This window comes from Procambarus clarkii, chromosome 73 (assembly GCF_040958095.1).
Source record: "Procambarus clarkii isolate CNS0578487 chromosome 73, FALCON_Pclarkii_2.0, whole genome shotgun sequence".
In the NCBI taxonomy this organism is placed as follows: Eukaryota; Metazoa; Arthropoda; class Malacostraca; order Decapoda; family Cambaridae; genus Procambarus; species Procambarus clarkii.
The window spans coordinates 25,467,812-25,480,135 of record NC_091222.1 but is presented as its reverse complement, the minus strand read 5'-3'; the positions used below and the strand labels follow the sequence as shown (position 1 = coordinate 25,480,135).

The window sequence follows — 12,324 nt, the reverse complement described above, 5'->3', positions numbered from 1 at the left end:
GCACCATAAAAGTATCAAGGAGCACCATAAAAGTACCAAGTAGCACCATAAAAGTATCAAGTAGCACCATAAAAATATCAAGGAGCACCATAAAAGTACCAAGTAGCACCATAAGTGCCAAGTAGCACCATAAAAGTACCAAGTAGCACCATAAGTGCCAAGTAGCACCATAAAAGTACCAAGTAGCACCATAAAAGTACCAAGTAGCACCATAAAAGTATCAAGGAGCACCATAAAAGTACCAAAGAACACCATAAAAGTACCAAGTAGCACCATAAAAGTATCAAGTAGCACCATAAAAGTACCAAGTAGCACCATAAAAGTATCAAGTAGCACCATAAAAGTATCAAGGAGCACCATAAAAGTACCAAAGAACACCATAAAAGTACCAAGTAGCACCATTAAAGTATCAAGGAGCACCATAAAAGTATCAAGTAGCACCATAAAAGTACCAAGTAGCACCATAAAAGTATCAAGTAGCACCATAAAAGTATCAAGTAGCACCATAAAAGTATCAAGTAGCACCATAAAAGTATCAAGTAGCACCATAAAAGTATCAAGTAGCACCAAAAAGTACCAAGTAGCTCCATAAAAGTACCAAAATCACCATAAAAGTACCAAGTAGCACCATTAAAGTATCAAGGAGCACCATAAAAGTACCAAAGAACACCATAAAAGTACCAAGTAGCACCATAAAAGTATCAAGTAGCACCATAAAAGTATCAAGGAGCACCATAAAAGTACCAAAGAACACCATAAAAGTACCAAGTAGCACCATAAAAGTATCAAGTAGCACCATAAAAGTACCAAGTAGCACCATAAAAGTACCAAGTAGCACCATAAAAGTGCCAAGTAGCACCATAAAAGTATCAAGTAGCACCATAAAAGTACAAAGTAGCACCATAAAAGTACCAAGTAGCACCATAAAAGTATCAAGTAGCACCATAAAAGTATCAAGGAGCACCATAAAAGTACCAAGTAGCACCATTAAGTATCAAGTAGCACCATAAAAGTATCAAGGAGCACCAATAAAAGTATCAAGGAGCACCATAAAAGTATCAAGTAGCACCATAAAAGTATCAAGTAGCACCATAAAGTGCCAAGTAGCACCATAAAAGTATCAAGTAGCACCATTAAAGTACCAAGTAGCACCATAAAAGTATCCAAGTAGCACCATAAAAGTATCCAAGTAGCACCATAAAAGTATCAAGTAGCACCATAAAAGTACCAAGTAGCACCATAAAGTGCCAAGTAGCACCATAAAAGTATCAAGTAGCACCAATTAAAGTACCAAGTAGCACCATAAAAGTACCAAGTAGCACCATAAAAGTATCAAGTAGCACCATAAAAGTATCAAGGAGCACCATAAAAGTACCAAAGAACACCATAAAAGTACCAAGTAGCACCATAAAAGTATCAAGTAGCACCATAAAAGTACCAAGTAGCACCATAAAAGTATCAAGTAGCACCATAAAAGTATCAAGGAGCACCATAAAAGTACCAAAGAACACCATAAAAGTACCAAGTAGCACCATTAAAGTATCAAGGAGCACCATAAAAGTATCAAGGAGCACCATAAAAGTACCAAGTAGCACCATTAAAGTACCAAGTAGCACCATTAAAGTACCAAGGAGCACCATAAAAGTATCAAGGAGCACCATAAAAGTACCAAGTAGCACCATAAAAGTATCAAGGAGCACCATAAAAGTATCAAGGAGCACCATAAAAGTACCAAAAAACACCATAAAAGTATCAAGTAGCACCATAAAAGTACCAAGTAGCACCATAAAAGTACCAAGTAGCACCATAAAAGTACCAAGGAGCACCATAAAAGTACCAAGTAGCACCATAAAAGTACCAAGGAGCACCATAAAGTACCAAGTAGCACCATAAAAGTACCAAGGAACACCATAAAAGTACCAAGTAGCACCATTAAAGTACCAAGTAGCACCATTAAAGTACCAAGGTAAGACTGTGAAGGGGTCAGAATAAGTATTTGGGATGGGACGGGGGAAAGGAATGGTGCCCAACCGCTTGTGGACGGTCGGGGGATTGAACGCCGACCTGCATGAAGCGACCCGTCGCTCTACCGTCCACCCCAAGTAGCTTGCCAAGGAGTCAAGATACATGGATGAGGAAAATAATTGACTAAAGCTGCATTTTCATGTCCTGGACAATGTATGATGTATGAAAATGTATGAAAATGTATGAAAATGTATGAAAATGTATGAAAATGTATAAAGCTGCGAAATATTATTCACTGTGGGATGACACTATTCTGTACGAAGGTGTATCAACTTCAGGATGTAGGCAAATGTATAATACAACAAGAGGTTATGTATAAACTTTATAAGATGTATAATACAAGAACGGGATTGTATATGAAGCGGTATTCGTTGTTGTATATAATGATACACGCAGGTGCTAAGTGGCCTGTGAGGGTGCATGAATCGTGAGGCGCCTGACACGCTCCCTGTGAGTGAGTGAGTGAGTGAGTGAGTGAGTGAGTGAGTGAGCCAGCGAGCAAGTGACCACGTACAAACTTGTATGACAAATCCTCACCATTATATCATAAAACACTAACTCATCCACAAGTTACATCCCCAAACAGCATGAAGGTTAGGTTAGGTTAGGTTAGGTTAGGTTAGGTTAGGTTAGGTTAGGTTAGGTTAGGTTAAGTTAGGTTAGGTTAGGTTAGGTTAGGTTAGGTTAGGGTAGGTTAGGTTAGGTTACGTTACGTTACGTTAGGTTAGGTTAGGTTAGGTTAGGGTAGGTTAGGTTAGGTTAGGTTAGGTTAGGTTAGGTTAGGTAAGGTTAGGTTAGGTTAGGTTAGGTTAGGGTAGGTTAGGTTACGTTACGTTACGTTACGTTAGGTTAGGTTAGGTTAGGTTAGGGTAGGTTAGGTAAGGTTAGGTTAGGTTAGGTTAGGTTAGGTTAGGTAAGGTTAGGTTAGGTTAGGTTAGGTTAGGTTAGGTTAGGTTAGGTTAGGTTAGGTTAGGTAAAGTAAAAACACAAGAATTACACAATATCAAAGACGTATATATAAAAGTCTTCTTCGTTCATAAATTCAATAATCAAGACTGAAAAACGTGACTATTTTTTTTTTTTGTGTTGGAAAGTCGGGTCAAGAAGTGGCCAAGCCACCCTTGATTTGGGGCACCGTAACCTTCTCCGTTTTCTTTGCATTACGTCATTAGTATATCGGGTTTCACATGTGCATTCAAAAGAAAATGGGACATGGTTGTTCTGCTTTAAATATACTTAAAAATATACTAGAAAAATGTATAAATGTTATTACAAATACACTTAAGTGGTACATACACACACAAACATAATGTATAATATACATATGTTCCTGATTTTACAAGATTCTGATATGTTCTGAGAAATGGCTACTCGATTTCAACCCCAATAAATGCAAGATGATGAGGCTGAGAACAGATGCAAAGGAAAACTACTAAATGAAAGAGTTGAAACTCCGTGTCTACGCTAGTTAATCCAGAGGCGGGCCGAAAGAGCAGAGCTCAACCCCCGCAAGCACAACTAGGTGAATACAACTAGGTGAATACAGTGTCAATAACCGACCACTAGAAATTGGCTCCATATCAATGTTTGCAGATGATGTAAAACTAATGAGAAGAGTCAAGACAGAGATTGTGATGCATTGCAAACGGATTTGGACTCACTCCATAAGTGGTCTGATAAATGGCTGCTAGAATTTAACGCAGCCAAATGCAACGCTACGAGGACTGGAACAGGAGTCTGAAGATCAGTACAGCAGAAAAAGATGAGTGGATAATTGAATCTTCAATCACAAAATGAGAAAAACTTGGGAGTGGACATAACCCACAAATCTGACGCCAGAAACCCACATTAGCACAATAACAGCAGCGGCATATGCAATACTGGCCAACATCCTGGCATAAGAACATAAATTTCCTTAAGTACTTTCGTATATTAATACATCTTCAGAAGGACTTCTGAAGATGTATTAATATACGAAAGTACTTAAGGAAATTCCTGTTTCAATTTTCCTCCGTGGTCTGACACTGTCACTTTTTAATCACGTGTTAATTTTTCATGATTTACACCCATAAGAACATAAGAATAAAGGTAACTGCAGAAGGCCTATTGGCCCATACGAGGCAGCTCCTATCTATAACCACCCAATCCCACTCAAATATCCTTCAGAAATATGGAGAAAGGGGCTTTCCGGGCCTATATACCACGAACGTGAGACCCACGCTTGAATATACAGCCTCATCACGGAACCAAGTGGATGCAACCCGTTCTCGCACTTTCTTTAAGTCAATATTGATTTATTAAATAAGTGCATATGTGATATACTAATTTATTGTGAATATTTTAGTTTACCTTGAAAAGCTTCATAGAAAACACCGACCTTACCTAACCTTCTTAGTATGTTAAGATAAGCATCTTATTGCTTCGTAATTACAATTATTACTTAACCTATACCTATAATTGGTTAAGTAATAATTGTAATTACGAAGCAATAAGATGCTTATCTTAACATACTAAGAAGGTTAGGTAAGGTCGGCACAGGAGCGGTGTTTTCTATGAAGCTTTTCAAGGTAAACTAAAATATTCACAATAAATTAGTATGTCACATATGCACTTATTTAATAAGTCAATATTGACTTAAAGTGCGAGAACGGGTTGGTGGATGATCTTCTGCCAACGGAAGGTGGTGTACTGTCTTTTAAAAAGCTGAAGGATTGGTGGCACAAAATCTGCTACTAATCATAAAACAACAAAATTTTAAAAATTCATGTATTTCCTGAAGCAACAAACCAGTTTTCCTTACAACCAAACTCTTAAATCTTCAGAATAAACTAGTTTTTAATACAAATCTGAGATCAAGTTTACAATAAGTAAACAATGTTAATTTTTTAATTCCGTTTTGTGAAAAATGTTGAACTGGAATCGTGTGCTGTCTGGGATGTTGATTTTGTAAACCTGAGTAACCTATAATTGTAAACTGTTGTCTCTCTCTTGCCTGTATCAGAGGTAGAACAGGAGACTTGTGTTCTGTGTTCAGGTGTTCTAATACCCAGAACAGGAACGTGGCGTGATTTGTGTCAATCACAAAAAACAGGAAGTCAGAAAAGTTGTTAGAAAAGCAAGAAAACGCTATAAAAAGCAAGAAAACGCTGTAAAAAGCAAGAAAACGCTATAAAAAGCTACAAAACGCTATAAAAAGCAAGAAAACGCTATAAAAAGCTACAAAACGCTATAAAAAGCTACAAAACGCTATAAAAAGCAAGAAAACGCTATAAAAAGCTACAAAACGCTATAAAAAGCAAGAAAACGCTATAAAAAGGTGGAAAACGCTATAAAAGCTAGAAAATGCCATATAAAGCTAGAAAACGCCATAAAAAGCTAGAAAACGCTATAAAAAGCTATAAAAAGCTACAAAACGCTATAAAAAGCTAGAAGATGCTATAAAAAAGCTAGAAAACGCAATAAAAAGCTAGAACACGCTATAAAAAAGCTAGAAAACGCAATAAAAAGCTAAAAAAAAGTCTAACATTCGCGCGAAGAGAGAGAGTACACTGTTGGGAGATGAAGAAACATCTGACTGCCACAGATGACGCAGACAAGTCTGCTGTCTGGTCATAGTCTGCTGTGGTGTACAGCTGACTCCCACAGCAGACCAGACATGTATTTACACTCATCTCAGAGATGAGTACAGAGATAAATGTACAATCTTGAGTACATTTATCTATGTACACTAGTTTGTGTACATGTGTGTACCTGATGGAACAGATCTGGCATATATAAGAGGGAACATATATGGCATATAACAGAGATATAGTAATTATCAGGAGAAACCACTACGGTTATATAGCACTTGGAAAGGATATGTGGATATAGGGGGATAGGGGGAAGGAATGGTGCCCAAATATATTGACAGTCGGGGATTGAACGCTGACCTGCAAGAAGCGAGACCGTCGCTCTACCCTCCGCTCAATATATCAAGTGCATCTTGTCGTCATTTTTTTGGGATAATCGCTTCAAAACCACTGGATAGTTAGTGCTGTTATCTACTCTGTATTCATGGTTAGGTTAGGATAAGTTAGGTTAAAACAGTATTATTCTCAAACATTATAGAAAAGGTAGGCCTTCACCCATCAAAAAAAAAATTGATTATCCCATAGACTTTTCATATTTTAAACCATCGATTTATAATACAATAAAGTTATAACTTGAGAATATTCTCTGTGTAGGACGAAGGTTCAAATGCCAGTTTACAAGCGGACTATTATTGGAACAGTAACACACTTTCAGACCCTCACACACACATCCAGGTGGTGTGAGAGGGAGGTTCGTGTCTCACAGTAATCACTTTAGGCCGAGGACCTAAAATTTGATCAGGCTCCAAGCACCTCCAAAGGATACCTGATCAACCAGGCTGTGACTCATACATCAGGCTGCGAGCAGCCGCGTCCAACAGCCTGGTTGATCAGTCCGGCAACCAGGAGGCCTGGTCGACGACCGGGCCGCGGGGAGGCTAAGCCCCGGAAGCACCTCAAGGTAACCTCAAGGTAGGTAAGGCTGACTGATCGAATTTTCTGTTGAGGTTCGCTTGAGAAACCACAATTCCTTCATAGATCATGATCGGAAAATCACTTTGGCTTTGTAAACTAGTATACCACAGTAATCTAACAAGAATTAGACATATAGGAGTGAATGGAATAGAACTATCAGGGGGAAAGCGCCAAGCCATTACGACTAGATCACTGGGAAGGGGTCAGGATATGGGATGGGACGGAGGGAAAGGAATGGTGAAATATGAGAAATTACGTATTTTAAACTTGAAGATTCAATTACACTGGTTGTGTATAGAGTAAGTCAATACAGGAATTAGGTCAGAGATTTCCATCTTTGACCTGAGGTGTTTGGGGGTCAGAGGTCAGGGCTGCTTGCGTTTAAACAGGCAGTTGGTGCATTTGGTGGTTGTGAAACGTTGGTCCATTAATGTGAGTTGTGAATGTACACCAATATGCCGGTGTACATTTCACGGTGTACATATGTTTGCTTGTCTGTTCAGGATGTGTACTAAAATAGGCGTTAAATCACCATCCATATGAACCATTTCCCTTTAATTCGAAAATTATTATTTATTTTTATTTTTTCTACCACAGACGTGGCCAGACATTTACAATGCTAACCAACATATATACACACAAGGGTCACAATTGCGTGATGTATCAAATGAACAAATCCACAAGGGAATTGGTAATCGCTTCAAAACCACTGGTTTTGAACCTCGAACCTCCCTTTTGACCATGTTGTAGCTCAGTCGATTAAGGCAGCGTCTGGGATGCTCTCGGACGCAGGTTCGAATCCTCGTCACGGCCCTTGTGGATTTGAGCATATATACATTTTCTTCTGTCCCATGTCAAGTCTTCAATAAATTCTTCACAGCAATTTAAGTGAATTATTTCAACTGTCGTAATTATCTTACATATTAATCATAAAACAAAAAATATGAATAACATTCTTCATAAATAATTTTCAGGATTTTTTTATAAGTCTGATGAATTTATAAGTCTGTCTTTATAAGTCTGATGAATTTATAAGTCTGTCTTTATAAGTCTGATGAATTTATAAGTCTGTCTTTATAAGTCTGATGAGTTTATAAGTCTGTCTTTATAAGTCTGATGAGTTTATAAGTCTGTCTTTATAAGTCTGATGAATTTATAAGTCTGTCTTTATAAGTCTGATGAATTTATAAGTCTGTCTTTATAAGTCTGATGAATTTATAAGTCTGTCTTTATAAGTCTGATGAATTTATAAGTCTGATGAATTTATAAGTCTGTCTTTATAAGTCTGATGAATTTATAAGTCTGTCTTTATAAGTCTGATGAATTTATAAGTCTGTCTTTATAAGTCTGATGAGTTTATAAGTCTGTCTTTATAAGTCTGATGAATTTATAAGTCTGTCTTTATAAGTCTGATGAATTTATAAGTCTGTCTTTATAAGTCTGATGAATTTATAAGTCTGTCTTTATAAGTCTGATGAATTTATAAGTCTGTCTTTATAAGTCTGATGAGTTTATAAGTCTGTCTTTATAAGTCTGATGAGTTTATAAGTCTGTCTTTATAAGTCTGATGAATTTATAAGTCTGTCTTTATAAGTCTGATGAATTTATAAGTCTGTCTTTATAAGTCTGATGAATTTATAAGTCTGTCTTTATAAGTCTGATGAATTTATAAGTCTGATGAATTTATAAGTCTGTCTTTATAAGTCTGATGAATTTATAAGTCTGTCTTTATAAGTCTGATGAATTTATAAGTCTGTCTTTATAAGTCTGATGAGTTTATAAGTCTGTCTTTATAAGTCTGATGAATTTATAAGTCTGTCTTTATAAGTCTGATGAATTTATAAGTCTGTCTTTATAAGTCTGATGAATTTATAAGTCTGTCTTTATAAGTCTGATGAGTTTATAAGTCTGTCTTTATAAGTCTGATGAGTTTATAAGTCTGTCTTTATAAGTCTGATGAATTTATAAGTCTGTCTTTATAAGTCTGATGAATTTATAAGTCTGTCTTTATAAGTCTGATGAATTTATAAGTCTGTCTTTATAAGTCTGATGAATTTATAAGTCTGTCTTTATAAGTCTGATGAATTTATAAGTCTGATGAATTTATAAGTCTGTCTTTATAAGTCTGATTTTGTATTTTAATACATTTTGTTTTATCTCTGGCAGGATAAAGGGGACAATTAGCCTCGGAGGAGGTTATCTTGGGATGATTTCGGGGCTTAGTGTCCCCGCGGCCCGGTCCTCGACCAGGCCTCCACCCCCAGGAAGCAGCCCGAAGCAGCTGTCTATCTCCCAGGTACCTATTTACTGCTAGGTAACACCCGGGGCATTCGGGTGAACGAAACATTTTACCCATTTGTCTCCGCCTCCACCGGGGATCGAACCCGGAACCTCAGGACTACGAACACAGAGCGCTGTCCACCCAGCTGTCAGGCCCCCAGGAGGAATGCACATATAACGCATTAGAGGGAATGTTCTATAATAACTGTACTATAATCTCAATGAATTATTTCCATGAATATACCAACTATTGATGGTGATAAGGATAGCATATCAATTACAAGAGATTGACTATTTTTTTGTATTTTCTTCAAGATCATTGTGACATTTGCCTCGTACAGAACTAAGCGAGCGCCTTGAGTGCCTTGAGTGCCTTGAGTGCCTTGAGTGCCTTGAGCGCCTTAGTGAAGAAAGTTTAAGTGTCAACATTGCCATGTACAGAACTAAGCGAGCGCCTTGAGTGCCTTAGTGAAGAAAGTTTAAGTGTCAACATTGCCATGTACAGAACTAAGCGAGCGCCTTGAGTGCCTTAGTGAAGAAAGTTTAAGTGTCAACATTGCCATGTACAGAACTAAGCGAGCGCCTTGAGTGCCTTAGTGAAGAAAGTTTAAGTGTCAACATTGCCATGTACAGAACTAAGCGAGCGCCTTGAGTGCCTTAGTGAAGAAAGTTTAAGTGTCAACATTTAGGTTGCTACTTCCTTAAGTTTTCTAATACTGATTTCTTCAATATCAGAAGTTTTGTCTTTGTCATATTTGACATATCAAAGACATATTTGTCTTTGTCATAATAAGCTATGTCGCAAATCCACAAGGGCCGTGACGAGGATTCGAACCTACGTCTGAGAGCATCCCAGACGCTGCCTTAATCGTCTGGGATGCTCTCAGACGCAGGTTCGAATCCTTGTCACGGTCCTCGTGGATTTGTTCATTTGATGCATCACGCAATTGTGATTTCTGTGTGTAAAGCTACGTCGACATTTTCATTGACTACATAACAGAGCCGTTTGGGCAATTATGCAACAAAATGCCCTTACAGATCTGTGCACCTATTATTCAGCCCGTCTTCCTGTAAGATTTCCCAACGTCAAGAAACTGACGTACTAATGTGCCCTTATCCTAACCTGCCAGAGGACCCACAACAGAAAACGGGACAGTACGTCACTTTCGCCAGACTCTTCCATTTTCTAGTACGACTATACAGCATCGCTCCTGTGCCAGGTAAGTCCACTACGGGCTCACCATAGCCCGTGCTACTTGCCCCGCTCCTGTGCCAGGTAAGTCCACTACGGGCTCACCATAGCCTGTGCTACTTGCCCCGCTCCTGTGCCAGGTAAGTCCACTACGGGCTCACCATAGCCCGTGCTACTTGCCCCGCTCCTGTTCCAGGTAAGTTACGGGCTCACCATAGCCCGTGCTACTTGCCCCGCTCCTGTGCCAGGTAAGTCCACTACGGGCTCACCATAGCCCGTGCTACTTGCCCCGCTCCTGTGCCAGGTAAGTTACGGGCTCACCATAGCCCGTGCTACTTGCCCCGCTCCTGTGCCAGGTAAGTCCACTACGGGCTCACCATAGCCCGTGCTACTTGCCCCGCTCCTGTGCCAGGTAAGTCCGCTACAGGCTCACCATAGCCCGTGCTACTTGCCCCGCTCCTGTGCCAGGTAAGTCCACTACGGGCTCACCATAGCCCGTGCTACTTGCCCCGCTCCTGTGCCAGGTAAGTCCACTAGGGCTCACCATAGCCCGTGCTACTTGCCCCGCTCCTGTGCCAGGTAAGTCCACTACGGGCTCACCATAGCCCGTGCTACTTGCCCCGCTCCTGTGCCAGGTAAGTCCACTACGGGCTCACCATAGCCCGTGCTACTTGCCCCGCTCCTGTGCCAGGTAAGTCCACTACGGGCTCACCATAGCCCGTGCTACTTGGAACTTTTGTCAGACTCCAGTGATCAGGCCACTCCTCACCAAATAGCTTTATTGCAACTAATTACGAAGATATTAGTTGTACCATACTCAATCCCATATAAGTGTCATACATATGCCCATATAAGAACAATACATATGCCCATTGAGGTACCATACAAAAGCTCTTATAAGTAACATACATATGCCCAAAAAGGTACCATACTTATGCCCTTATAAGAACAATACATATGTTCTTATAAGTATCATACATATGCCCTTATAACTACCATACATATGCCCTTATAACTACCATACATATGCCCTTATAAGTACCATAAATGCCCATATAAGTACCATTCATATGCCAATATAGGTACCATACAAATGCCTTTATAAGTAGCATACATATGCCCATATACGCACCATGCATAGTAGTCTCTAAATACATGAGGAATATTGATATAATGTTATTTTGATTATCCATTTTTTATTTAGCTCATTTTGATTATTATTGCATTTTTTAAAACTCATTTTCCTTAGTAATTTGTTGAGAAAACACGATGATAGGTTTGATATTTGAGGTGGCTGTATCTCAGTAAATATGGCTGTATAGGCGTTAATATTTAAAATTAGCAAAGAAAGCCTTTACAGAAAGAAAGGTAAATTGCTGTGGTAAACACAATGGTACCATTTTCAAAACGATTCTATGGCTGGTTTTGATTTTGAGTTTTGTGAAAAATGACGATTTCGCCAGGACTCGGATTCTTTGCAGGCGGCGGGCTGTATGTACCCCATCTTTGTCTTCGTCCGCTGGTCAAGTTTTTATTACTTGATTTAATCATTGTCTATCTTCTATATCTATAAAATACGGATGACTGTCTGTGTAAGGTAAAAGGTACGTAAGTACCATAGAGGTACGTAAGTACATAAGTACCAAACACATACCCATAAAGGTACCATACTCAATCCCATATAAGTGTCATACATATGCCCATATAAGAACAATACATATGCCCATTGAGGTACCATACAAAAGCTCTTATAAGTAACATACATATGCCCAAAAAGGTACCATACTTATGCCCTTATAAGAACAATACATATGTTCTTATAAGTATCATACATATACCCTTATAACTACCATACATATGCCCTTATAAGTACCATAAATGCCCATATAAGTACCATTCATATGCCAATATAGGTACCATACAAATGCCTTTATAAGTAGCATACATATGCCCATATACGCACCATGCATAGTAGTCTCTAAATACATGAGGAATATTGATATAATGTTATTTTGATTATCCATTTTTTATTTAGCTCATTTTGATTATTATTGCATTTTTTAAAACTCATTTTCCTTAGTAATTTGTTGAGAAAACACGATGATAGGTTTGATATTTGAGGTGGCTGTATCTCAGTAAATATGGCTGTATAGGCGTTAATATTTAAAATTAGCAAAGAAAGCCTTTACAGAAAGAAAGGTAAATTGCTGTGGTAAACACAATGGTACCATTTTCAAAACGATTCTATGGCTGGTTTTGATTTTGAGTTTTGTGAAAAATGAC

At 38.5% G+C, this 12,324-nt stretch overlaps 1 long non-coding RNA gene across 1 annotated transcript in view; it reads left to right on the top strand.

The window, feature by feature from the left end:
• LOC138356604 (uncharacterized) overlaps positions 1-9,676 on the top strand; it is a 95,093-nt gene extending 85,417 nt beyond the window's left edge. Inside the window, exon 3 of the long non-coding RNA XR_011224553.1 lies at positions 8,736-9,676. This is a non-coding gene — a long non-coding RNA (uncharacterized lncRNA). The remainder of the gene's footprint in view (positions 1-8,735) is intronic.
• The last annotated feature ends 2,648 nt before the right edge of the window (positions 9,677-12,324 follow it).